The sequence below is a fragment of the Xenopus tropicalis genome, chromosome 1 (assembly GCF_000004195.4).
Source record: "Xenopus tropicalis strain Nigerian chromosome 1, UCB_Xtro_10.0, whole genome shotgun sequence".
Taxonomy (NCBI): domain Eukaryota; kingdom Metazoa; phylum Chordata; class Amphibia; order Anura; family Pipidae; genus Xenopus; species Xenopus tropicalis.
In genome coordinates this window covers 96,517,500-96,543,625 of record NC_030677.2, presented here as the reverse complement: position 1 = coordinate 96,543,625, position 26,126 = coordinate 96,517,500, and the positions used below count along the sequence as shown (strand labels likewise).

Genomic DNA, 26,126 nt, shown 5'->3' with positions numbered 1-26,126 from the left:
TTGTTTAAAAAAGTGAATATAAGATGTATGATTTAATCTGTGGCTGATACAGTATGTTTATCTCTTGTTGCTATTTCTGGAATATATTATCACCCACACACAACTAACAAGACTAAGTTAAATTAACAGGGTCTTGCAAGAGCAATTTACTTTACTTTTCCTGCTAATTAAAGAAATCATGGAGTTTCTGGGATGATAATCTTTTCACTGAAGTGGAGCAGAAAACACCAAAAAAAAGAAAAACCCCAAACATCTACTGTGTTTCTGATAACACATGGTTAAAATATATTATTTTCTATTTCCTAGGTTCTGCTACAGAGGTCCCAGGTTTTATGACCAGTTCATTCAAGTGCTAATGGCAATACCATTTTCTTCTGAAAATAGATGCTAAAATTCTATAACACCTTCAAACAGGATACCAAACATATTTTTCTGTATGCCAGTAACTCACCAACTCACACTAAGGTAAACAAAAATAAATTAAGCTCCAACTGGAGCCCTACCAGCTAAATAAATACCTCTTTACAATTTTCTACAAAAAAAAATCAAGTGCTGTAGCTGGTTCAGTCAACAGAAAATACGGCACAGGTTCTTTAGATGAAGTCATGATGGCAGTACAAAAACACCCTGTATCTTTAAAAACTCTCCCCATATGTAATAAAATGCACTAAGTTTGCCCAGGAGCAGTAACACATAGCAACCAATGAGATGTTTGTTTTTAAACAGGTGACCAGTAAATTCTACTTTCTGATTGGTTGCTATGTGTCACTGTTCCTGGGCAAACTTAGTTTCTTTTATGACATAACCCCATGTGTGTGTGTTTGTGTGTATATGTTTTTTTTAGGATTGCAAATGCCCAAGACACATGCTTCTCTTATAGATAATGTTAATGCTTTTATTATAATATAGGTGATTTCATTAGTACGTTATCCCTAGCTTGAGACTGGGCCTTATTTAGTTGGAAATGTGGCCAGGTACCAACCTGTGTTAAGATTTGTTGTAGCTTTTCTTATACACACATCTTGCACTAACATCTAGATTTACATAAAACACCTTAGGAAAAGTCAAATGATCTTGGATATCTGTGAACAATAAAATTAATCCACAAGTAACCAAGATTGTGATTAATTAGAAACATTTGTCAGTTTGGGCATTTGGTAAATTTGGGGACCACGTGAAAACACTAGGTATATAGTGACACCTTATGGCCATTTCATTTGACTGCATCTGATTGCATCTAACATATTATTCAAATTGTTAAGTTGTAAGTGTGTCAGTATGCTTAGCAACTGTAAATCTAGGGATCAGCAATGTATATGGTTTCACTGAAAATATATTTATGGTTTACATACAGGTTTTAACAAATTAACAACATGAAATATATGCAGAAAAAAAGGTATTCCAATCCATACAAAAATAAAGAAAGAAAAGCTGACTGGTTCATTTTTACAGACCATTCAGTCATTGCATGTCTCATCTCTTTTGACAGCAATATCAAATGATTCACTGTTATGAGTTTCAAATCATTGCATTAGTGGTGGGGAGATGTTGCCTGTTACATCCTCTAAAAAGCTGCCATGCAGTACAGCATGTAACAGTACAGGATCATTTCCTCTGTACATTAGAAAGCTCAGTTTGTACTGCCAATAGTTCACCACATTTTGCAGAGTTTATGTATGTAACATTGCCCAGATTCGTTTTGACCTTGACTAAATAAACACAAGCCTGCTATAAACATACAGGCATTTTCTCAACATACATGCATATCTTAACATGCAGAGTCTTACTTCATAAAATATAATGGGCTAATACATCATCATTTTAAGTTTTAAAAAAATCCATTGACTTTTATTAGGACTGCTACAGTCTTGCATACAATCCATTTGTACTAATATATAACCTATTTAATTGTCTCTACTTCTAGTCAGCACAGGCAGTAGAATAAATTGTTGTTTACAATTGATTTATATGTGCCTAAATCCCAATAAGATGAATAGAGGTACCATGGCAAACTGTATTGGCTGTCAGCAACATTATATAATGAAAGATGTTTCATACATGGGGCACAGTGTGACCCACTGCTGTCACTGAAAGAGGATTGTTTATACCATATTCGGTTACCAACAACTGGCTATTTTGATTATGTAGAAAAGCATCTTATGAGGTGATGTAAGATTGCTAATACTGTTTTTCCCCCTTTTAAAAAAATGTGTACTAAATGTTTCTCAGTTAATGCTTCATTTAATAAAAATATTTAGAAATTCCTTTCTAGAGTTTAGCTAGAATACTATAAAATAATAAATGTATATTCAGGTAGGATGTGCAAATGACTGAAAACTTTCTACACATGAACTAATAATAAAAAGAACATTAGGGATTAATGTGGTGGAATATGTCAGTGTTTTGGTATGATGTCCTGGTTAAAAATGTAGGAGAGGCTGTGGACAACCCAAAGATCTACCCAACATACTCTGGTCCTGCCCCAGGACATAGATGTTCTGGGATTAGATATTGGCCCTTTTACAGCAGATAACATACCAGGCTCTAGATAAAGACATTCTCACTCTTCTTATGGGGAAACCCTCTAAACAATTTACTTTCCACATCCCACTTCTCTACTGCAGCTAAATGGAAGCCACACACCATTCATTTTCTCTTGAAAGTGAACAGAATTAATGGTATTAAGTGGTTTGAATATGGTCTAGCCCATATACAAAACTGTTTTTGAACTCCAGTTAGTTACAGACCAACACTAGTTATTTAGCTGCAGTCAATTTGTATTCCTTTTTTTTTCTTTCCGTCTCTGCATCCACTTCCTCACCCACTTACTTGTTTCTGGCTACATTTTTGCATACAGTGTAGTATCTATTTGACTATGCCTCCTGATATTGACTCTGAATCTTGTTTTAATGTTTACTGTGAATGACTGCAAATTGTCCATGCTGATTTTTACCTCTATTACCTCAGCCTCTGTTGACAATTACAGGACAATCTGTACAAAATGTCTTTGTACTGTGTTTTTTCTTTTATGACAAAATACAAAATATAATATATCACTCAGAGAGTGATGTAGTTCCATAATACAACTGAAATAATAAAGACTATGTTTGAATTAAACTTGTTGGACTTAGCTGGACTGGGGTGGGTTTGAAATTTTTAAGGACAAGAAAAGGTTAATATAAATTAAAAGTAAGTCTAAAGGCATTCATTTTAAGTACTTTGCATATCTAAATTCCCAGATCCCTGCTTGCTTCTCTGAGATATGGTGCTGGCAGCCTACAGCAGTGTGAAGACTACAGTGACATCACTGAAATATCTCTGTCCTTCCTGTAGGCTTCAGTAGCAATGCACATGTATGTAACTTGATCCTGTCTCCTGTTCTGAGCTACACATGCCCACCAGCCAATCAGAAGCTGATCTGGCAGAGGGGAGGGGGGGAGGGAATGAAACACATGTGCTGTATGAAGCGAGGAGGGAAAGGAAGGGAGATTACCTTTTTACAGATGGCTGCCTGTTCTAGAAAATGTAAAGTAAGTGTGACTGAGTAAATATTTGATTAGGTGAGCCAAAAGTGTGGCGTTTTTACTAAACAATAGGAGGACTATTGGGCAGTATGCTTTTTAAATTTTGACTTGCATTCTCCTTTAAATTGTATCTTGCATAGTTGTAATGGCACATTTGATAAAAGACATGTAGGCGCAAAAAATCCTTTAATTATCTTTATATTTTTGTGAAAGATTTTGCCAGGGCAGAGGTTACCAAAGAGAACAGAAACAGAAAAGTATTAAAGAGTGAGGCAGGCAGGTACTGAGAAAGGGCATATTAGAATGACATAAGTGTCAAATTAAATCATAACCACAAAGGAAATGTCACAAAAGTCACACAATTTTATTCTTGAACCAACAAATTAATTTTTTTTAGTTGTAATATTGGTGTGTAGGCAGCAATCTCAGTGCATTGCGCCTGAGTCTGAGCTTTCAGAAGCAGTCAGCGGGAGACTGCTTTCAGATAACCTATTGTTTCTCCTACTCCCATGTAACTGGAGGAGTCCCAAGCCGGACTTGGATTTCTTACTGGGAGCTGCTTGATACCTTCCCATTGTTCTGTTGATTGGCTGCTGGGGGGGAAAGAAAGGGGGGTTGATAATGCTCCAATTTGTGGCTAAGCAGTAAAATGACTGAGGTTTTCAGAGCACAGGTCACTTGGCTGTAGCACGCTGAAAAATGAAGGATATGGCTAAATTGATTGCCAGAGGTTACACAGGGTTGTAGGAAGCTCAAAAACAAAACGTTTGTTAAAGAAAGTGGCTATTTTAAATAACAATCGCACATTTTACTTTTGTACCTTAAAGGAGTCTTTTTCTAGATCACAAAAGTGTAGGATTCTGGGCAGGCAGGATTGGAGCTGGTGTGGGTCAGGCAGAGATGGATTGGATCAGGTAAGAAGTACCGCCCAGGTACCGAGCACAAGCTAATCCCCCTACCTTGGTTAGCTAGAAAGAGACAGCTTCTCCTACTGGTTAAGTAAATTTAAAATCTGTGTACCCATTCTTTGTATTACGTTCAAGCATTCAAAAGAAGTTGGAATTATGTAACAGAAATAACTAAATTTGCCCGGGTGCAGAAACCCATAGTAACTGATCAGCAGTTAACGGTCACCCATTGGAAAGTAAACATTTTATTGGTTTCTATGAGTTACTGAACCTGGGAAAAGTAAGTGCCTTTTATTATTAAACATGGGGGTTTGTTTGTTAATTAGAATAGCTTTTTGAAAAGCACAACCTTTGAGAAGCATGAACAAATACACAATAAATTGGCATTTGTTTTTGTCTTGGTACATATGAATAAAATAAAAGAAAAAACTCTTTGGTAAAATGTTCTTATTTAGACACTTGACATTTTGATATACACTAAACTCAGAGTTTTTTAATTTGTTTACATATCATGACTAATTAGAGAGAAATGGTTTATGTTTATTAAAACACTTGGACAAATGCATTCAGTTGGCAAAGGCAAATCTGTAGCAAGTATCATTTCTGTACAATACACAAACATAGGCAGATTTAGGACAAATTGCACTGTACTGTAAAATATTTGTGTACTTCCCTTATCTAGTGCAAGTATCTCTAACATGTACTGTTGGATAGAAATATTTCAAACTGCTATTCATTTTTTCGAGTTTATGATGTATACAACAAAGTTTAAAAAAAAAATGAAACTAAATGATGAACAAATCAATCATTGCTCAGTACAATACCACTAATTAATCTGAAATGTGTGCCTAATGTTTTAGTAAAAAATGTTTTTGTTGTGCAATGTGGATCTCAAGGTTAATGTTGATTTTAATCCTGCCTAAGTGACTCTTGCAATTGTGAGGAATCCCGATTTACATTGCTGTTAGCCCTCTTCCTTCAACCTACTATACTAATTCTAGGAAAATGAGAAAGGCCTTTTCAAGGGGCTTGAATGTGTGTATATTGGCCCTTGACGCGCAATAAAAATGTGTCCACAATCTGGAACAAGATACACTCCATCCAATTTATAGGGGAGTAAAACACTCGCCATTCTTAAACAGGTTGCCCCCTTTGCTCTCTCTCTCATCAGCATCAAGTGCACAGTATCTGCCACCTTCCACATACCTGTGTGGCAAATACCAAAAAGTGAAATGGTCATTATTTATGGTAGCATCCCACCATGTGCCAGGGACTGCAGCTAATATTATTAATAGGAAAAAAAAGGTGCTAGTGGCTGTATAAAAAAGTGGGGAAAGGTTTCCTTTTCCTTACTGTGAGATGTATATTATACATTTGTCACATCAACAGTTATACTCCACCAGGGATTAAACTACTGCATGTGACCTGACTTCATTAGGGTAATGGGAGATTTATTACCCATGGGAAATCTGAGCTACTCACAAGAGACAAACATTTCTAGTACTAAAACATATGAATCATGTAATTGCTAAAAATTGCCTTCTTTTGCATTCTTAAGTGATATTTGATTTGATTAATATGTTTTACTGCTTAAGATTCCCACTGACACCAATGCAAATGTATTTGTTGCCCACAGGTGCCAAGTATAACTTGTAGCTTCATCTCTTTGCTCATCAGACTAAGCGGGTTCATATGAATCCTTTTGCTTATTCTTGTCTGCTCTACAAACTGTATTTTACTTAAAGGTTATATTTTGGGTTGATGTCTGGTCTTTGACTTTGAATCTCAAGGACATCGATTCTTGGAATTACTGTCATGTTTGGCTAAAAAAGGATTTTATTAAAGCCTTCACACCATTTGTCTTTCTAGAGATCCCCATAAGCGTCCCTGCAACTGAAAGTATCTCTGGAGGGAGGCTGCCTGATAGTTTCACGCATGACATGTTAGTAAGATTTATACCATCTCTCTTCTTTAAAAATTTCAGCTTTGGTTTTACCACATAGCCTTCTAAACACAGAGCTTATGTGACACAAACTTTTTATAAGTAGTAGCTTTCCTCGCACCCTGACATACAGGCCACATTTTTGTATGAATTCCATAAATAATCATATTTTCAGCATCTAAACAATCATATTTTCAGCCTGTACACAATGGACAAGGTCTTACTCTTCATTTTCATTGCAAAGTGTAAAAATTCACTGAAAGGCCAACTTAGCTTAGTCTAACAAGACCTTTAGTTTACCATTATATTTTGTCCACGTATGTAACCATCAATGAAATTGTACAATTATCCTGTGCAGTTTAACAAATATGTAGCATGTATTTTTTTATAGAATGCGACAAATGCATATAGATGTGATCACTCTAAGAGGGCAATATAAGAGAGAGCCATCTAGAGATAAAAAAGACTGCACAGTTGTTGGTGCAACCAACTGGCTACCAGTTCACTAATGTACCCAATGGCCACACTGCTTCTACTAATATTGCCCAATTGAGCAGCTGCCTAACAAAAAGAACCATTTGTAAGGCATTTGAGTTGCAAAAGGGGGCAATTTAGACTACACAGAAAAACATGAACAACAATTCTGATTGCAAAGTGCGCTTTACATATTGTATAGTTTGGTAGTAGATGATATTGATTCTTAAGTCTCACAACAGAATACAAATATTCAATATGGTTCAAATAAATTCATATACTTTGTTAAAACTTTACTACAAAAAGACAGACAATTTCTCACATTACAATATTTCATTTAGAGATCTGGAGTATGAAAATGTTAAATTACTGTTTTGTTTTTTTATTAATGGAACAAAAGTCTTACATTTATTATACCACAGTTGCAACTCATTATTACAATCTCTTAGGTGCTCTTAGGTGTTAATACCCTAATGAAATTAGCCCTGACATTTTTCGACACCTTCAGTGTTTGTCTCCTACGCAATTATCTTCAAATTCAGGAGAATTTACAGGCTGTGTGATAATGGAATTCTCATATGCACCTATGTAGAAACTACAGCATTTCAGATTATCACAGAAAAATACTGGGCTTTACTATAATGATTTTATGTTATACAAAGCAGTGTTTCTTATTAAGGCACTGCAATAATGCCATTCAAAGCTATTATCTACTCAAATCCATCGTTCATGAAAAAACTATCAAATCTTTTAGTATAACATTAATTTCCTAATATGAATACAAAGGATACAAATGCAACTAATTCCAAGCTATGATACACATATTAAGCCAAGTCCTTATTTTTGCCTTATAAGAGGTTAATGCTTTATGCAGCACACCACAGTCTCCTTCACATACAATGCAGTTTGGAAATAAGCATGCGGGATGAAGCTTTGCTATTTAATATACCTTGCTCTCTTTGACGTGCCCAGATGAAAATTCAGATGAATGGGAGATTTTGAGAGATTTTGACCTGTGTGACTGGCGGCGGACAGATTCCTCTCGAGCATATTTCACAGAGCCAGTGGCTCTAACCCGCACCTTGCTGGTGCTCTGAACGCTGTTAACTCCAATCATTTTAAATGGAAAAAAAAGAAAATAATATGCTTGATCAAGCCAAGCACAATAAATAAAGGCACAGTTTACTCCTCTGCAGACTTGTCTGGCTGGAGACTAAATTCAATTTGAGCTTCTTTCAATGCAGGGATGATCAGCCCTTGCTCAAGATGCACCAGGCTGCTTGTGCCAGCATCTTCAAATCTACTGTTTTGATTCTGCCTGATCGTTCCAGGCATGCCTCACGTCACTGGCTGTAAGTTGGAAAAAAACATTGAATCCAGCCTCTTTTCCACTCCCCCTCTTTTGTCTCTTACAAACATACACCTAAATCTACATGCAGAAACCAGTGGCAGTTATCCAGGCAAGTAATGAATTGCATTCTCAATTAGACTATTAAAACTCTGGTGGTGCCAGCTAATGTCTATGTCCACATATCACTAAATCCCTCAGTAGCCTGATATTCACAAAGCTATCAGAATGGAGAGGCAGGGAGCTTCAAATCCTGTCAGTATGCATTAATACTACTTATGCAGAAATTTCAGTTTAAAAGTAACTTAATCCTGGTAAACCTTTTGATCCCTGTCTGGAAAACTACACATTCTTACAATTAGGTCAGCTGTTTTGCTTGCCCTTCTTCTGTATTGTAGTACCATTTGCTTGTTACCTGCATCACAGTTCAGTGCATGCTATACATCTTTTTTTCTTTTCTACAAAACACTGCACTGTCTATAATGAGAAAGCCTAGCTTTTAACGTAGAAAATTCTCAGTGCAAAAGAATCATTTTATTATATGTTCAGCAAGCCTTTTTCCAGTATGGTTACCATGGCACTCCAAATCTATACATCAAGAACAATGGAAATTGAACACTGCCATTCTATACAGTAAACCTATGGTAAACCTTCTAACTGTAATGTGTGAGGTGCATGCATTACATGTGCTGGCTCATTTCTTGTTTGTGCATTAAAAAACTACAAAGCATACAATATACAATGCCATGTTAGATGTTTCTGTAAGCTCTTGTGCCATAGGAATATGAATCTGGCAGGCAAATAAGAGGTGCTACCTGTAGCTGGCTCAAAAAAAAACTGGATTCACACAAATACTGTGCTGGAGATAAATATGCATAGCTTTAGTACTCATATTATTGCATGCAGTTTGCTGGAATTTTGCAGTGTACATTTTCTCTATCTTCAGTGGCTGAATTTGATCTGGAAAATAGCACATATGGCACAGCAACATTTTAGACAAATTCAGTAATTATGTGTGAAAATTCAGCAACAAGAATTATTGTGGCTCTGAATATTGATGAATTTTGCAGATTTGACCCTCTAATTGTTTCATTGTGATCTGTGATGTGCCACCTCTTGTAGTTCAGCACCTAGTTCATAAAGCTTAGTACATTGGAAAAAATATAATCTGTTGGTAGCTGGGACAGGTAGCAGCTGTTAAAGTCCTAAAATTACATGAGCCAACAGATGTTTGATTTGATGTGATTGATTACATGATTTTGCAAATAATCTGCATTTCCCTAAAATGTTAAAAACATACACTTTTGAGTCCCCCTTGTGTCCTAAGATAAGCCCAGTCATCAGTCAAAACCCTAGTACAGCTTCAGTTAACAATAACAATATATAAAGCTAGCTGCTTCTGGGATTCTACTGCAGCAGAATATTTGAGACACAATTTAATAGGAAAAGCTTATATTTCAAGACTTAAGCTTGTTCAAAATATAGTTCCTGTATATATCACCATTAGATATTTCATTTATATACAAATAATATTTACAAAATTCTATCTGATTTGTTGTTTACTTTTATGCATTCGGTTCCTATTGTTTCCGTTTAACGCTTGGTTAATAAATATTCATGAATGAAGATGTATGCACAGACTGACTTAATCAATTAGTTTTCATCAATGACTAATACTTCAAGAATACTATAATACATGATAAAAGTTTAGAAAACCCTTGAATTTGTATTTTGTGAAGGATTGGGGCAATTTTATATATGCTGCCAATAAACATATATAAAAAAGTACATTGGTTACAATTTTTAAACAAATGCACATTTGAATTGCTGTGTTAAGTTTGAAATGGCATTGCCATCTAAGATAATACTGTATATTTACAAAGTCCATATGATAAACAGATGTATCATGAAATAGCAATATAAATATGCATTACCCTGTAAAATGTGAGAGAATATATTTCATATATACAAACAATATGTTATTCATATGATCAATAATCCAGTTAAAGGCAATTACTCTTGCTTAGGGGCGTTTAAATAGGCTTCGATAAATAAAGCTTTTAGTAAGTTACACAGTAAAGCTGCCAGAATACAGAGTGTTCCAATAAAAATGAATATTGTTACTATGTGCCTCAAATGAATATTTAATACTAGCATCTTCAAAGCAAAGTGTGCAATACTCCATCTGATGCAAATGGGGATTCTGAATATTACCAAAGAGGGAGAATCCAAAGCAATATTGTTTAAAAAAAACATGGCATATACTATCCATCTGCCATCATGTTTCTGGTATCCGGGATCTCCGTTTGCTCTGGGATCCTTGCTGGGTTGGGAGCATGAGAAATAAAGATACGGTTTTACATTTTTAAGTCCCAATTTAATTTTACACAGCATAATTAAAAGGCCCCTAAATAGCAGTGTGTTGGGGGTATCCTTAAATGGGAAAGATCTGGGGATTTTTGTAGACAACAAGTTCTTAAATTCCAGGCAGTGTCATTCTCTGGCTACTAAAGCAAATAAACTGCTGTCTTGGATAAAAAAGGGCATTAACTCAAGGAATGAAAACAAGGGATGAAAAAGCCTTTTCTTGAGTATGCAGTGCAGTTTTGGGCTTCGGCCCTTAAAAAGAATATTAATGAGCTGGAGAGAGTGCAAAAGATTTTCAAGTAAACTGGTAAAATGGATGGAAGATTAGACTGTCATGGTTGGGGTTGTTCTCTCTGGAGAAAAGCCACTTGCAAGGGGTCATGATTACTCTTTACAAGTACATTTGAGGGTACTATAGACAGATGGGGACAATCTTTTTCTCAGCAAAAAATGATCAGTGCACCAGAGGACAGCCCTATAGAGAACAGAACTTTGAAGCAGTGGTTCTTCACAGTTAGGGCAGTGAGGTTGTGGAATGCCCTGCCTAGTGATATTGTGAATGACTAAGGGTGGTTTGGATGATTTCTTGATGATTCCGGATGATTTCTCTCTTTTCAACCCAACTTTACTATATAACTAACAAAGTGAAATGTGCATAATTTGCATACAAATCACCATTCAGCATTTTCTCTCACAGTATCAGTCTAATTATAGGCCTACACCTAGGGGCACATTTATCAAAGTCCGAATATCAGACATTAAAAAGCACAATACAAAAAATTTGGATTAAATCCAATATTTTCTGATGTGCATTTAAAGTTTGTAAAGTTTGGATCGTGGTCGTATGTAAATATCATGGTACGATCCGAAAGCCTCCCACAAGACTCAATGTCACTCCTGGCCCAGGGAAAGTCACAATACCGAAGCTTGAATGAATTCAGAAACTTTCGTACTCGTTGCGAAAAAAAAAAACAAAAACAAAAATGATAAAATAACAAAGACTTAAAAAGAGGTAACTTCCTTGAGTAATTTGGTGCATTACCAAATAAAAAGACAGTAGAACCAGCAGCTACTAGGGCACCAAGAGAAGCTTGTTTTACTGTCTGATAAACAGTTTACATACATGTTCATTATGCCACTGGTTGTGGGATAAGGGAATGCTAAACTTATTGTGCCACTAAGAAAATGTGGTTTAAATGTACAATTTGGGTAAATTATCAGTATAAGCCGAGTTTTTCAGCACCAAAAATGTGCTGAAAAAGTCACCCTCGGCTTATACTCCAGTATATGGATTTGAAAGTAAGTGTCTTTCATCCGCTGCGCAATCTGCCCCCCCCCCCCAGACTGTACCTTCAATGCAAAACAAAAATGCTAACAACTGGCTGACACATCCAAGTCTTTTATTTCCTAACAAGATGCTTTTCAAAGAGTTAATATAGAACATACATCTCTTTCTGTAGGCAGGCATACACAGCACAGAATGCGAGTGGCATTTGGATCCTGCTTGCTGCACATATGTCACTGGCCAAGCAGTCTGTCAGAAACCAATAGTAATCACTTCACATGTGTTACATTGGGAGGTTTTGGAAGTGCCACTCCATCACTGCAGCCCATTTTGTAAGCTCCTGCCATTGACAGGTTTCTAGGACTCTCTAGACAGAGAGTCTGTTTTTTTCCCTTCCTCTCTAGCATAAATGATTTTGCATGAGCAAGTAAAGGAAGTTAAAAAAAATCCTCCACAAATCTTTAGGAAACATTCAATAAAACCTGGCATCTGGCAACGGATGTGTCTGGCATCCGTTGCGCACGAAACCCTAGGCTTATACTCGAGTCAATACGTTTTTCCAGTTTTCTTAGGTAAAATTAGGTACCTCGGCTTATATTCGGATCGGCTTATACTCGAGTATATACGGTAAGTCCTTTTTCTTGTCTTCAATGTGCAACTTTTATTACAAACAATTCCAGGGAGCTGCCCCACATATGTGGGAGGTTAGCTACAGTTCTGTTAACTTCCTCAGATGAAATAGTGTGATTATGCATAGCAGGCATTCTTAAAGGAGAAGGAAAGGCTAGTAAAGAGTTAATCTCAAGCTGCAGGCGTACCTTCAGTTGTCTCAATAGTGCCCTTAAGTCTCCCTATATTTCAGCTGTTCAGAAGATCAAAAAACGCTGAGCTGAGTAAATAAAGTTCCCATAATGCCTCGCTCCTGCACAGACACCCAGACCAAGTGAACATGCTCAGTTAGTAAGACTATGGGGCACATTTACTAACCCACGAATCTGAATTGGAAAAATTCCGATTGGAAAATGAATATTTTGCGACTTTTTCGTATTTTTTGCGATTTTTTTCGGCGCCTTTACGACTTTTCGGAAATTGACGCGACTTTTTCGTTACCAATACGATTTGCGCGAAAAAACGAGCGTTTTCGGTAGCCATTACGATGTGCTCGTATCTTGTCGCGACTTTTTCGTATTGAGCGCTCGTAAGTGGCGGGCGAAACTTTCAGACTTTGCATGATTTTGGAAGCCTCCCATAGGACTCAATGGCACCCTGCAGCTCCAACCTGGCCCAAGAAAAGTCACCATACTGAAGCTTGAATGAATCCGAATCTATCGTACTCGGCGCGAAGGCTATGAAAAAGTCTCAACTTTTTGCGCAAGTAGTAACGCTACGAAAAAATCGGCAGATTTTGCGCAACATTCCGAATGGCAACGAAAAAGTCGTGACAATTTTCCGAAAAATCGCAAAATACCGATCATTACGAAAAAAACGCAATCGGACGCATTCGGCCCGTTCGTGGGTTAGTAAATGTGCCCCTATGAGTCAGCTTCCTGCTGATTGGCTCAGATCCACATTCCTAAGGGGGGGGAGTGAGTTCTTAGCATTCTTGAGAGAGGGGGAAGCAGGAGAGAGCAGAGAGCAGAAAGCTGCGTGTCTGTGGCACAGGAATTACAGACACAAGAAATCTATTTTCAGAGAAGTCAATGCAGCGTTTCTGTGAGTGCTTATGGATGTATTTACATAGACCTTTTTTGATAAAGCTTACTGTATATACTCGAGTATAAGCCGAGTTTTTCAGCACTAAAATGGCCTTAAAAAGTAACCCTCGGCTTATACTCGAGTATATGGACTGTTGGTCTATAGGCATGGACAGCTACACGTTACCTTCTGGCCTAGCAACTGGATCCTGTCTGGCGCGATGTGCAGAGTTAACGTGCTCCTTGCGCGCACCCCCCCCCCCCCACGCACGTCCGTCCACCGGGGGGGGGTGCGCGCAAGGAGCGCGTTAACTCTCCACATCACACCAGACAGACAACCATCCAGCCTGGACACAATCGTTCTCCCTTTCTACCCATCCATTGCCTTCCCGCTCCCCTAATAGCTGACTTTCAGGGGCACGCCTTCAGGCTAAGGTGGATTTGTCCTGAGAGGGCTTGGAGAGTCTGATGTGGGGGAAGTTATTTTATTTATTTATTTTATAATAAACCAATTTTTTATAATAAGCCAATTTCCAATCTGGAATTCCTAACCCTGTCTCTTGGGTGGTGCTGTTCAGGGGCTTAGGTTTAAAGATCTTTGTGACTGGACAGAGTGCGGGCAAGGATTTGCGTTAACTCTGCACATCGCACCAGACAGGATCCAGTTGCTAGGCCAGAAGGTAACGTGTAGCTGCCCATGCCTATAGACCAGCAGTTGTGACTGGATGGCCAAGCATTTCTAAACTTAAAAACTATTTTTCCCTTGTTTGTTCTGTGTGGCCTATTTTTGTTGGACTATTTACAGAAAACCTGTGACAGTGAATAAGGGAACTTTATTAGCTGCGTCACCTTGAGCAAGTTGTTATGATAGGGAGAATATATTTATTTTTATGGAAAGGTCAGGCACTGGTTCTGGACTAAATTATTTAGAATCATTATTTGATTCACTGGTGATAAAGGGAGCAGTCACACGGGCATATCCAGGGGCCACTCACACAAGAACTAGTTGTTGACTATGGTGAATGTTCTAGGTGTTATATAGTTCTATGGCTAAAATAACAAAAGGCTAATGGTAAGTGTACTAGGTAGAGCCCCATTGGGTCATCCTCTAGTAGGCCAGTCTGACCTTGCTGTGATCAGTGGGTAGCACGTGGAGGGTTAATCCACTCCTGGGTAGTCTTTTATACACTGCAATGCTTGTGTATGGGGAAATTTTTCTTTCCCTAAAGTTATCTATTATTTATTTATCTGTTTTTTATTTCATTATTGAAACTTAGCTGTAGCGGCGGCATTTCCCACCCTAGGCTTATACTCGAGTCAATACGTTTTTCCAGTTTTCTTAGGTAAAATTAGGTACCTCGGCTTATACTCGAGTATATACGGTACTTAGTTTTTACCTTTCTTTCTCCTTAAAACTTATGGGGTGGAACACAAAAAAGATGTCCCTGTGCTGCTTATGAACAGGCTTCAGGTGTCACTTTCATGCACTAAAACTATTTCTGTGGGTTGTTTAAATCTATACTTCCTTTATTTAGTGCACTACTATATCTACTATAGTAGTCTAGTATAGAAGTCTAGTAAGATCGATTAAACAATCCTTAAATCAGTTAAAGGTTAACCTTGAACTTTTATATCAGCAGATCTAAAGTACAAGGATCTCTATTCCCCAATTACCCAGTTATCTGTGTTCTGCTGGTAGGATGACACATAATGAGAGTCCATTTTTTAGTACTAAGTTTCAGCAAACATACCTAAAGACAAGTGCAGGTTATGGGATTTAACATGACAGCTATCCACCCAGCTGCAAGTAAGTGTCCTAGTTCCAAACCACTTCAGCTTCACCCCACTTCACAATGACATGCTGTAAATCTTTTATGACTGCTAACACTCCATGTGATTCCAATGCAGCATCACTGCTTACTGGTCCTTGAATCGCCAGCATTCATCAGCAAAAAAAATATGAATGGCAAACGATACTTATTATATAAAAGAATTTTTATTTTACTCAACTACATAGATAGTTTCTATGAATTGGACATGAAAGTCATGTTCTACTTTGTGTTAATAGATATATCAATACACAGCTAATATTAATATAAAACATGATCAGAAAAAAAGATAAAAAAAAATTTGGCCCCTAGTGACTACATCATCTTTTGGCATTAATAAGTCTGCTGAAAGGTTTGTGAACATGCAGAGATATGCCCCAGTGGGATATTGTGGGAAATACATAAATGTGGCTAAGCTACTTCTCTACTACATACCACTGATCAAAAAAGGAATTTTAATTAGGTTGTGTAATACAAACTAAACGTAATTAACTTTTATTAATTCAAGAAGTTAAGAAGATCAATGGCAGGCAGTAAGAACATGGCTGGCCTGCATCCCCTGGCAATGTTTTTTTAACTGAGTAAAGGTACAGAGTGCAGCCAAATCATAAGCAAAGGTGCTCTCTGCATGAATATTAAGGGTGCTCTGAATAACAAAATGTTATAGGTTGAATAGAGAAACTGTAATAATGTTATTCTACTTCATTCCAGGTTTTCTTCCTGTTTTCTTTCTTTCTTTCTTTCTTTTTTTTTACAAAGTATACTCTGACAAATAAATGGTCAACATTCTCCGCACACTAAGTAGAGTAACTGTCTGTCAGTGCCTTTTTGGTATTTGTAGAGTTTTTGTATGGATCCATAGGTCCCAACTGTACTGTTTTCTGCAGGACAATCCCAATTAAGGGACCCCAGAAGGGGTGGAGTTTACTGGAAAGATTTATGTTAGTTATTGGGGGCTTGGTGTGACAAACCAGAGGTATGTCTTCAATTCTGTTTTGGGGGACACATGTACACTGAAGTAATGAGTATTTTTTAAGTGCTTTATTAATATGTATATACCAGCCTTGTCAAATGTCACACACTTTACTATCACACTTAGTTGTGCCTATCCACTCTGATGCTGGGAGGGCAAAAAATTGCGCAGTTTCTCTGTGTGTCAGCAATGTGATTCTTCTAGCACAGTGCTGTCCAACTGGCGGCCCGCGGGCCGCGACCCCCCTCTGTGTGGCCCCCCACCTGTCTGGCTGCTTTGATGGTTTACCCTTGTGTAAACTTTAAATGGTTTCAGTACTGAGATTAACTGCCCCCCTGCATGGTTCTCACTTCAGATTCAGGCTGTAATTGTTTAAATATGTAATCCCCTGTACTGTTCACACCTTTTAATCTCTGCATTGTTTCCCCCCTGCAGTGTTCACACCTCAGGCTCAGGCTGTAATCACCCACATTGTTTGTCTGTTCACACCTCAGACATTGTATGTACTGCCTGGCCTATGCTGTCTGTGTGTATGCAGCATAGGGTAGGCAGAGTATGGCACATAGGCAGCAAAGGGCAGGGAGGGTATGGCACAAACAGGCAGCATAGGAGAGGGTATTGAACACACAGGCAGCATAGGGCAGGGAGAGTATGGCACACACAGGCAGGGTAGGGCAGAGTATGACACAGGCAGCATATGGCAGACACAGGCATCATAGGGCAGGCAGAGTATGGCACACACAGGCAGCATATGGCAGACACAGGCATCATAGGGCAGGCAGAGTATGGCACACACAAGTAGGTGCCTGTGGGAGGTGAACCTGGCAGGGGTTTGTTCTGGGAGTTTGTTAGCATTTGGAAATAGCCATTAAATGGTCCCTAAGGTGTGTAATTATATGCTGGGGGTTGCTGTGCTATCCACAGGGGAGGAGGAGTCATATGGATTGTAGGGTATGTCTTAATATGACATAATATCATTCTTTCACATATGAATGATGGTTGATATCCCTGCAGTGAGGACCAAGCATTTGGGCTTTTGCTGCACTACCACCATTGTGATAAAATGGGTGTGGTTTGAAGTGGGTGTGGTTTAAAAGGGGAGTGGTCAAAACTGGCTTCCATTAGCGGCCCTCCACCATGTATGCGTGAGAAATTCCGGCCCTCGGCACCGCAGAATTTTGACAGCACTGTTCTAGCAGATACCTGGAATTGAAATACTGCTCCCCATGCAAAGCAGCAAAAATGGTATGCCAAGTAATCAGGAATGAGGCCCAAGAGGGGAGGTTCAGGGGAGGGAGGTATAATGGGGACCAGGGAATAGCCATTCATCCAAGCACTGCTAAACTTTATTTTCTGCTTGTATGAAATATAAATCATCTACTGAACAATTTCTATGTACTTTTATTTCAGTTCTAAAATTACATATTAATGCAGTTTCCATAGAGACAAACTTTGTAATTTAATTGTACTGATGTCTGTCTCGTGAGATGTACATGCAGTACTTCACAACACAGACTAGTGTTCTCATGCTGGAAGTGCAAACATAAAAACAAGCGCACAACAGCTGAATACTTCAAAGATAATTTCTGCTTCAAAGATATTTTCTAATCCCTCCTCTCTGTAACATCCTCAATCCCATCTCTGATATCAAGTGTTACACCTTCCCCATACTCCCTTCCAATTCCTCTGCTTTGTCCTATTTCAGCCCACCTCCATCCCACTTCCTATATCCAGGTTTAGCCCTCCTTCATACCCCCGCCCCCTGCATCTGATGTATGACCTCCTCCACAGCTTCTCCAGAGTATGTCGTGCACTCAACTGCTGTCCTGTCCCACCATGTGTCAGCAAGTTACTACCCAATCAGAAATGAGATGGGTATTAAACATTTTTGTCCAACCATTTTATGTACATTAGCCCAACCTGTGTGCTCCAATGACTGGCTGACACATGGAGTGGATGCACTGCAGATTATGATAACTGAATTGAAATGGAGAATGGTTGAAGCTGTGCCGAAGAAAGGTTTTGCAGGATAGCTGACATGGAGCACAAGAGGATGCATAGAGGAGATTAAACACTAGACAGAACAGCAGGTATGGAGACAGCTGACACCTGACAATAAAGGAGGAATAAAAAACAGTAAAGGATGAAGATAGGGTTGAGATGGAGCAGCAAGGTGAAGGAATAATATATGGGTAGGTAGAGGTATGATGATACATGTGTGTATGATGGATAGCTGACAGGGTAAGGGAGGATCACTGACATGGGGGAGGGCACATGGAGTTTGTCAATGACTGGCTGGTGGGATGATGGAAAACTGACAGGGGGAGGATGCATGCAGCATATTAGGAAAGGTAGCAAAAGATGCCCTAAAATGTTCACCGTACTAACTGGCTGACAACAACATGAGACAACAATTTGCAAAGTACTACTGACACACAGAATTGTTTAGTCTTTTACAGTAGGGAAAAATATTTGGCTGAGAAAGCACCCTGATAAACCATTTATATGTAACTGTAAATCTGATATAATAAAAACTTGTGAAAATAATTATTAGGCTCATGGGTGGAGTTTAATGAAAGCTTGGGGAGGGGGGGGGGAATACAGTATTGTGTCAGTATATACGATAGTCAGTTCCATATATGCTCACATTTACTGGACCTTGGCTGCTCCTTTGCTTTTTAATTATACCAAGACAGTTATACAACATGTTTGTGGAAATGGTTATAATAAAAAGACTGTCATGCAACTAAATATATGAAATCCTGGGGCTGACTCTGGGCCATAAAATATCCAGCCCCTAGGACAGATGGGATATCCTTTTCAGGATAGCTAAAGAGAACTATAACTAAACTACCAAAATTGTCTGTATAAAGTAAACCAACACAATAAAGGTATTGATCCTGAGGGATATGTCTAATTTTCATCAAATATCTGTTTAGCATCCTCCAAAAGGAACATCATCTTCTGCTCAAACTCGATCAGTCATTATACTCTTTATACAGCATTGTAAAATATGTTGGTACTTATAACGTGATAACAATAATGCCACATGAATTGTATTCTCCTCCAGAGGTTTCCAGTCAGCGGAGAAGTGTCCAAACCTAACTGAGAAGTCTAGAATTAGCTTTAATGGACTTTAATGTCACAAGCATTTTCAGGCTGAAATTCATCACCAGCTTCCATTTAAACAAATGTTAGGATTTTATGCTCATTGTACCATGAGCCTTAAGCATCCACAACAGTTTGGGTGCATGTTAATATCAAAGTTCTCCTTTATGCTGCCCCCTAAATTTGTGCTGGTGTCTTTAAATTCAGACACAGTTGCAATGGTTACTAATTTATAAACCACAAAAAATGACAAATTAGACAGTTGTTTAGAATTGGTCCTCTTATCCAAATTGTAAATTAAAGGTGAACTTCCTCATTAATACAATGTAATGTATTCTACTGAAAAGATTACTGATGAAACAGAATGAACAAAATATCTAAAAAAGGTTTAAATATTCATTTCAAAAGTACTTGGGTGTGATATTTCAGTTTTATTCTGCAGTATGCAAAGGTCAAATTGTGCTGTCATACTATCTGTAGCGCTTGCTTAAGTTCTGGTACGATTCCATGGAAACTACATTAGAAGGAATATATGAAGCATTTTACTGTTTTTGAAAATCAATTAGAAATGTTTCATAAACCATTAACATGCAGGATGTTAAAAAAACTAAAGCTGAGGAAAGTGTAAGTGCGCCTGAAATCGTAAACTCATTTGCCAATTTGACACAAACCCTTCACAGCTGAACAAAATGATTTCAAACTGGAGTCAGTACGTGTATAGCGTGCAAGAATAAGATGGCTTCTGAATACATGGCTTCTGAAGTTAAGCATACGCAATTATTATTAATCTCTATTTATATCAGGAGTGCTCCGACTTATTTTCAGGGTCTAATTTTAGTGAAGTTACCACATCAGGGTCGACCACTTTGAGGGGGTACGCTGCCATTAAAAATATACCTAAGTGCATAATGCTAATGATACACATTCATGGTACCACACCACGAAAAAGGCGAGTGCCTTACCAATACTGGCTCCACCTCCTGCTATTTACTCTGCTTGCATCTGCCTGTCATTCAAAATGAGCTACAGAGGGCAGATAAAGTACTTGGTAAGTGTTTCTTGCAATGAAAACATCCCTGTACCAGTTAATCTTCTCTTGAAAATTATTTTCAGCACTTAGAATGCACCCTTGGTCTGAAGACACTTATACCAAAAAATGCTACCATGCAGAGAGTTGCCAGCCTATGAAAATGATCAGAGGTAAACAGTTAGGACCACCCAATAGGGTTTACCTTGATGTGGTAAGGTAGCTTGCTAATTGTATGATCATAACTTTGTAAATAAAAACTTTTTGGATACACACTTGCGAAGATACTAAATTACTATTGAATCTGGGGACCAAGGACTGTGCATCGATCAATTCCCTCTTTCATATGTCTGAAGAGTCTCTGAACCTGGCCAGATTTGATGACTGCTTCTAAGGAAAATTAAGAGGCACAAGATGACAGCTATTTTCCTCTGCTTTTATGGGAAAAGGTAGGTCATATGGGACTGGGAAGCACATTACTGTGATCCAGGAGCATGGACACTCCAGGAGTTCTAACTTAAGTTCATGGTTTCGCTCTCCTATAAATCAGCCACACTCAGTTCTGAAGCTACTATTTATCTGAATAAAGTACTTAAAAGAGTGATCTAATGCAGCTGCCTTTGGACAATGCTGATTTACTGTGATCTACTGGTCAGCACCTAAAAATCTCCTTGTTGATAAATAGTGGACCACATCATCAGAATTCCCATATTATTAAATATAGTCAAGATATACACTTACAACACCCTAGTATGAAAGGAAGCATGTCAGGGAAACAATATTTGAATACAGGTATCGGACCCCTTATCCGGAAACCCATTATCCAGAAAGCTCCGAATTACGGAAAGCCTGTCTCCCATAGACTCCATTATAATCAAATAATTTGGATTTTTAAAATTGATTTCCTTTTTCTCTATAATAATAAAACTGTACCTTGTATTTGATCCCAACTAAGATATAATTAATCCTTATTGGATGCAAAACAATCCTATTGGATTTAATTAATGTTTTATTGATTTTTTAGTAGACTTAAGGTATGAAGATCCAAATTACGGAAAGACCCCTTATCCGGAATACCCTTGGTCCCGAGCATTCTGGATAACGGGTCCTATACCTGTACTGTTATGCTTACCTTTAATGTTTATCAATATATTATCATTACACTCTTGTCAGTTCTAATAATAAGAGAAATAATGATCTTATCCTGGTTACTGACAACTATATGAAAGCTGTCCAAACATCTGAACTGTTTGAAAGGATGTAGATAAAAATTTATCAGGATGCTTTAGTTTAATCATTTTAAAACTTCATTATAAAAGGTTTTAAAGCAACTAATTTTTGCAGTTTTAGAAGAATATTTAAGGTGGAAAATTCTGCTCATGTCTCAGCTTTTGCAACAGCAGCAGGTTTTATTTCTAAATTAATTTTAATATACACAATATATAGATAAACAAAGTGTCCTACTAAGATTAAAGACAGAAAGGATCTGTAAAATGTAATAAGACTGTTGTAATATGAGAGCAGCTTGACTGACTAGAATAGGGATGCATTTTCAACCTGTTACTACAAGGATTCTTCAATATATACAATGCTATCTATTTCAGCAAACAGAGACTCCCTTGTCTTTGGTAATCTAAAATGCAATGCTCTAATTTATGTTACTAAAAAATTAAATACTAATTAGAAAGTCTAGTCAAACAACATCTGTTTTTACCTTGGCTTTCTCCATTCTGATATTTGTTCGTACTGTTTGGCTGCAGAAACATGACACCATCATTTACTACCGCAAGTCTTTATACATGCTGTAAATCATTTAATCAGAAATGACTACACTTCCATACCACTAGTTAACACATTAAAATAAGCTGCTTATTTTTCAGAATAAAAGAAAGCAAAGATTCAAAAAAATACTATTAAAAGAAAAGTACTATTTGCCTGGAATGAATGTTTGAAGGTGACGAAAGAAGAGTAGGGCTCAAGTAAATTAAAGTAATGGCAGATTGCCGCACATAAAATGTTTTACATGCAACAATTCTAATGTTAGTAAAGGGAAAGGCATTTTTTGAAAGTCTGTCACCCACAATAGCACAGATTAACCGCAGATGACAAATCTCCAAGTCTTCCAGGGCTCTAAAATGATAAAGTTAAAGGAAAAAGAAAGGTAAAGTCACTTGGGGGTGCCAAAATGTTAGGCACCCCCAAGTGACTTTAACTGCCTACCTTTTACCCCGGGCTGGTGCCGCTGTCAGGAGAAAACAGCACCAGCCCGGGGTAGCTGTCGGCACTTCCTCCTTCCGGCTTCGCTGCGCGCGCATGCGCAGTAGAGTGAAAAGCCGAACTTAAGCATTTAACTCGGCTTTTTCGCTCTACTGCATGTGCATGCCCGGCCACCGGCAGTTTAGGAAGCTGAAGGCGGAAGGAGGAAGTGCTGCGCTCCAGGTACCCCGGGCTGGTGCTATTTTCTCCGAACAGGGGCACCAGCCCGGGGTACAAGGTAAGCGGTTAAAGTCACTTGGGGGTGCTTAACATTTTGGCACCCCCAAGTGACTTTGCCTTTCCTTCTACTTTAAGCAATTAATCTCTGATGCAATTGTACCACAGCTTATATCTGATTCAACATGCAAACATTTCTAGGATACAATTCTGGCGTGATCTGGCCAAAGAGCCCAATACAAATTGATCATCTAGGTGCATCACAAGATAGTTGGCCAGGCAGCCAGGTTGATTTTAGTGTGAACACACATAAATTAATAAAAATCAAAAGTTTTTTCATTTTGATAAATCTTTAGTTTTACAAGGTAGGCAGGATTAAATAGGACCCAGGATACCATTTTTTCATAAATTAACTGTTTAAAGTTGTATAGGGATGTACTGTATTTGTAGCCTAACATCCTTCTTGTATTCAAATGCACCATGTATTTATCTGTTTATAGAATAATCTCTAGAATAGTAATGCCTACCTATTAACTGAAGAGCTTCCACTATGTATCATGTAATTCAGCTTTTGAATAAATGCAAATTCCCCTGTCCCCAACAAAACGTAACACAAAGCTCTTGAGGAAAACTGTTGTTCGTTTTGTTTATATATCTAGCCTTTTAGGAAAATGGGACAGTTGTTAAACATTTTCATTGCTGAAATGCATACAGACATTTTAGATGCATGCTGTTCAGAGGTGCTGCGTATATGAGGTGCAGGAGAGGGGAAGCACATCCCCCTCCCACCCCCTAACTTGCGCATCACCCAGACACACAAAGGAACAGTTCAATGTAAAAATTAAACTGTGTAAAATAGACTGCTTGAAATAAAAAATGTTTTCAAAATAGTTAGTTAGGCAAATGTAATCTATAATGGGTGCAATGGGCAGAAGTCTAGCATAATAGCCAGAACACTATTTCCTCCTTTACAGCTCTCTAAGCTGTAAGCAGTCAATAACCAGTAACTTGAGGGAGGACCATATGGGACTTAACTGTTCAGTTAGTTTGCTTTTGAATTTGACCTGCGTGCTCACAAACTAACTGAACAGTTATGTCCCATGTGGCCCCCCTAAAGTCACTGACTAACTAAGAGGTTAGAGAGCTGAAATCAGGAAGTTCTGGCTATTATGCTAGACATCTGTCCACTCCAGCCTTTATGGATTACATTTTTGCCTAACTATGTTAGAAATATTTTTTATTTTGCACAGTCTATCCATTTTACCCAGTTTCATTTTTACACTGAACCGTTCCTTTAAGGGGCAGCAGTGGAAGCAGGCTGCAACAGGGACTTGTACTTACTGGAAGGCCAAAGGCAGAAGGAAAGGACTAGTCCAGGCCTGTACATGCCAATTCTGTGCTCTACACATAGAATTTCATATCTGGCACAAAGTGATATCCTTATCTTTATACTTGGGCCCTCTCCTATTTATCCTCAAATATCTCTTTAAAGGACATGTTAACCCCACACACAAAAATTTAATCAGTGAACAGCCTCTTTAAAATCTTTCAATACCTGCCCCACTGGCTGTCCAGAGGTTAATAGTAAGGCTGCAACATCTCCTTAATCACTTAGATTTCCTTCTCCTCCTGCAACCCACTCGCCCCCCCACTTGGGAATTTGCTTTGATTCCTGGCTTGCCAGACATGCTCAGTTGTTCTAAACTCAGATTACTAAACACGCCCCCAAATCTAGCAGCCAGTAAAGAGACGGCATTGCTGGTTCCCATAGAAACTCAGCTCTAGCTGTCTGCTTCAATTTTTTTTCTCCTGAGCTTAGCTTTACCATTACAGTGCTCAAACAAAGCAGGACTTTTATCAAAGACAGTTCTGCCTGTTTGAGCCTGTATTCTTGATGAAATGTATACTGAATAAAACTCTTTGTGTGTGTATGCTGCTTGCAGATTTAAATGCAATTGATTATGTATCAGAGATACAAAAAAAAAAATGGCCATCGGGTGAAAGCTGCTATTTGCTTTAGGAAAATGTGATGGTGCTGGCAAAAGGAGGGGCTATATGCAGTACAAATGATGCCATTTGGATGGGGGAGACGTGCCCAACTGATATACATTGTAGGCAAATTTAGGCTTTACATGTCCTTTAAATCCACTGCATGGATGGTAGGGTAACTTGGACCCTAGCAACCAGATAGCTGCTGCGATTAAAAACTGGACAGCTACTGAATGGAAAGATAAATAACACGAAGACTACAAAAAAATTAAAAATGAACTGCAATTGCAAATTGTCTCATAATATCACTGTTTGCATCATACTTAAGGTGAATTATCCTTTAAATCATATGTGGGTGGGGTTGGGTGCATTGGGCATGGCTAAGGCATATATTTAATCTATTTCACTCTTTATTCAGAGGATTAAAATAATATACATGCAGGAACTGGACCACAAAACATAAATAATTAAAAGTATAATGCAATTTAAATGAAAACATAATGCTTTCTATAATGGATTGATGATTTTAAACTTACAGATTAAGTGAACAATATATGTAAATGCATATAGGTTGTTGATTTATTAAAATGGTGGAAATATAGAAAAAAAAAGCTAAAAATAGGTAAGCTAGAAGCAGGATTCTTCTGCCTGATATAAAAAAAACAAAAAGACATAGCTTCTGGTTAAATGCTGTGGACAGGTACCTGCCCCCTAACATTGATTCTTTAGCAGATCCTAATCAATGTGCTGAATTAATGTGTTTCTGTTAATGACTGTAATTATACCCCATCATAATATGAATTCAGCAATTTCATATATCATCTACAGCTGGTCACCATAACTTAACTTGATTTAAATTTAAATGTCTCCATTTTCAGCCATCGTATTGTGGTTTTCTCATGCTATTTGTGGATATTTGTGTGCCCGTAAGAGCTACAGATACAGGCTATACCATTAGTTACAGGTGCCAAGAGCAGCTTTAAAACATATGCTAATGGCAGCCTCATCATGCATGCTTACAAAGCTCTCACTTATGCCTAAATGTACATTGGAGGCTAAAACTGCACACTTTTATGCAGCAATTTTTAGGTCCTCTTTGTAAATGTACAATGGGAATACAAAAGTCTAGGAGAAAAAGAACCCTTCTTTCCATCTGAGAAATAACTATTGTATATATATTTATTATATAACTATAAAACACATTGTTTAGGTATGCAAAGCATGT

At 38.0% G+C, this 26,126-nt stretch overlaps 1 protein-coding gene across 4 annotated transcripts in view; it reads right to left on the bottom strand.

Moving 5' to 3' along the window:
• The window catches only part of psd3 (pleckstrin and Sec7 domain containing 3), a 218,084-nt gene that overhangs the window by 39,670 nt on the left and 152,288 nt on the right, over positions 1-26,126 (bottom strand). The gene's annotated exons all lie outside the window — the stretch shown is intronic.